Source organism: Schistocerca piceifrons, unplaced genomic scaffold (assembly GCF_021461385.2).
Source record: "Schistocerca piceifrons isolate TAMUIC-IGC-003096 unplaced genomic scaffold, iqSchPice1.1 HiC_scaffold_1391, whole genome shotgun sequence".
NCBI lineage: Eukaryota > Metazoa > Arthropoda > Insecta > Orthoptera > Acrididae > Schistocerca > Schistocerca piceifrons.
The window spans coordinates 40,001-42,500 of record NW_025727226.1 but is presented as its reverse complement, the minus strand read 5'-3'; the positions used below and the strand labels follow the sequence as shown (position 1 = coordinate 42,500).

General features: G+C 58.0%; 1 non-coding gene across 1 annotated transcript in view; it reads right to left on the bottom strand.

The window, feature by feature from the left end:
• Window positions 1-564, bottom strand: part of LOC124733388 — a 1,909-nt gene extending 1,345 nt beyond the window's left edge. The window contains exon 1 of the ribosomal RNA XR_007008969.1: window positions 1-564. This exon is cut by the window's left edge and continues 1,345 nt beyond it. This is a non-coding gene — a ribosomal RNA (small subunit ribosomal RNA).
• Window positions 565-2,500: the final 1,936 nt, after the last annotated feature.

The following is a 2,500-nucleotide window of genomic DNA, read 5'->3' as shown; positions in this document are numbered from 1 at the left end:
ATAGATACTCGTTAAAGGATTTAAAGTGTACTCATTCCGATTACGGGGCCTCGGATGAGTCCCGTATCGTTATTTTTCGTCACTACCTCCCCGTGCCGGGAGTGGGTAATTTGCGCGCCTGCTGCCTTCCTTGGATGTGGTAGCCGTTTCTCAGGCTCCCTCTCCGGAATCGAACCCTGATTCCCCGTTACCCGTTACAACCATGGTAGGCGCAGAACCTACCATCGACAGTTGATAAGGCAGACATTTGAAAGATGCGTCGCCGGTACGAGGACCGTGCGATCAGCCCAAAGTTATTCAGAGTCACCAAGGCAAACGGACCGGACGAGCCGACCGATTGGTTTTGATCTAATAAAAGCGTCCCTTCCATCTCTGGTCGGGACTCTGTTTGCATGTATTAGCTCTAGAATTACCACAGTTATCCAAGTAACGTGGGTACGATCTAAGGAACCATAACTGATTTAATGAGCCATTCGCGGTTTCACCTTAATGCGGCTTGTACTGAGACATGCATGGCTTAATCTTTGAGACAAGCATATGACTACTGGCAGGATCAACCAGGGAGCTGCGCCAACTAGAGCTGAGCAGCCGGCCGCCCGGGAGTGTGTCCCGGGGGCCCGCGCGAACACGCAAGCGTCCGCTCAATCATTCTGCAAACAGGAGGAGGCTGAGCTCCCCTGCACAATACACCTCGAAACCCTCTCAGGTCCCGGCGGCGCGCAGCGCCGTCCCAAGTACTTGGTCGGGTTCGAGAGAGGCGCAATCGCCCGGAGTTAGGCGAGTAGACGCTTTCGGTGCGACCACCCGTGCTCCCAACTGAGCTTGCCGCTGCCGACAGAGGCCCGGGAGCGTGCTGTCGTGGCATTGCCGGCGGGAGACAACACGCGCCACCTACGGTGACCGGCAGCTCCAACGCCAGCGCCACAGAAGGACAAAAGCCCCACTTGGGTGCCGAAGCGAACTCTCCCAGCACAGCGCACGCGCCAACACATCCGCACAGCTGCGATACAAACCACCAGCGAGAACCGCTGGGGCGACCGAGCAGCAGACGGCGTCGCGGCGCCGAGCGCCGGGCGGCGGCGCATCCTCAACGCACACAGTCCTCAATCGGACCAGCACACTGAAGATGTCCACCGCGCTTCGCACCGGGCCCGCGAGGACCTACTTTGGCCGCACGGCGCCGCGCGCAGGGTGCGCCGGCGCGCAGCTGCGACGCCTGCCGCGTCCGTCGGCCGGCGCGCCTGCCACTGGCCGCCCCCACCAGCCGGCTGTAGCGCGTGCGCCCACGCACCGCGCGGCCAGCACGCCGGGAGGCGCCCCCTCACCGGCCGGGGACGGTCCCACCCAGCCACCACCGCGTATCGCTTCACACCCAGATGCCGTTCAGTTTCATCGGCATGGTGGGTATCGCTGGAACAACCGGTTAGTACCTCAACCTATCGTCGCCATCACCGATTCACCCCTAGCGAGAACAACCGCACCACAACGGGTTACCATTTCTTCATTTGCGTAACTTCACCAGAAAACGTAGGCGTCCATCGCCATTAGCAACTTCAACGATTATTGCATGCCTGTGTCAGGTGTCACGCCACACTACGTCTGCCCACATACACGCAACAAAATGTGCACGCCTAGACAATACGTGGAAGGTGGCCCCCGTACGTATGCGATGTCCATTGCTCGAACGACTGTCAACCGGCCTCTGTAGCATGTCGCAGATATGGAACGCGGTGCACCATGCTATCACGGTGTTTGAGGAGAGACGACTAGGTCCGAATACATCAACACACAGCTCATGCTGATCGCCATCCACGGCGTCCGTTCCTCCCACACGTCTCTATGGCGTACCACACTGCAATCCAGCTCTCATAGGGAGACGACACGTAGCTGCGTGCACAATATTTGCACTGTATGGTCCGCCGTTTTTGGGCGCAGTCGTTGTACGGTCACACATGTGCCACGATGTATCATTCAGTACATAAGGACGAATGTGCAGTACAGATTGTGGTTCACGCGTACGACATCAGCGGACAGTTGACACAGGCCGCACCACAACGTAGCCTGCGTACGTCGCATGCGAAGGGCATTGAACATGCAAACTTGTCACCAACCAGCTTGCGAAGGCAGGGGGCAAGGTGGGGACGTGGGGACGTGGGGAGGGGTGGGGGGGGGGGGGGGCGGCATGTACGTCCTGCTGCCATCCACATTACAGTGTACAGCAGGAGCATGTGGAAAGTCAGCAAGACTTGCAAGGTGTTTAACATGAAGCGATACACAGGGGAGCGGGCAGTGCGAGTAGCGAACTATATTGCGAGGGTTGCGGGTGGGCAACACTACACTAATTGAACGAGTCGTATAACAATTACAGAGCAGGTTTAGGCGACAACGTGGGTTACGTTAGCGGACAACGTGGGTTACGTTAGCGGACAACGTGGGTTACGTTAAGGCACAACATGGGTTACGTTAAGGCACAACATGGGTTACGTTAAGGCACAACATG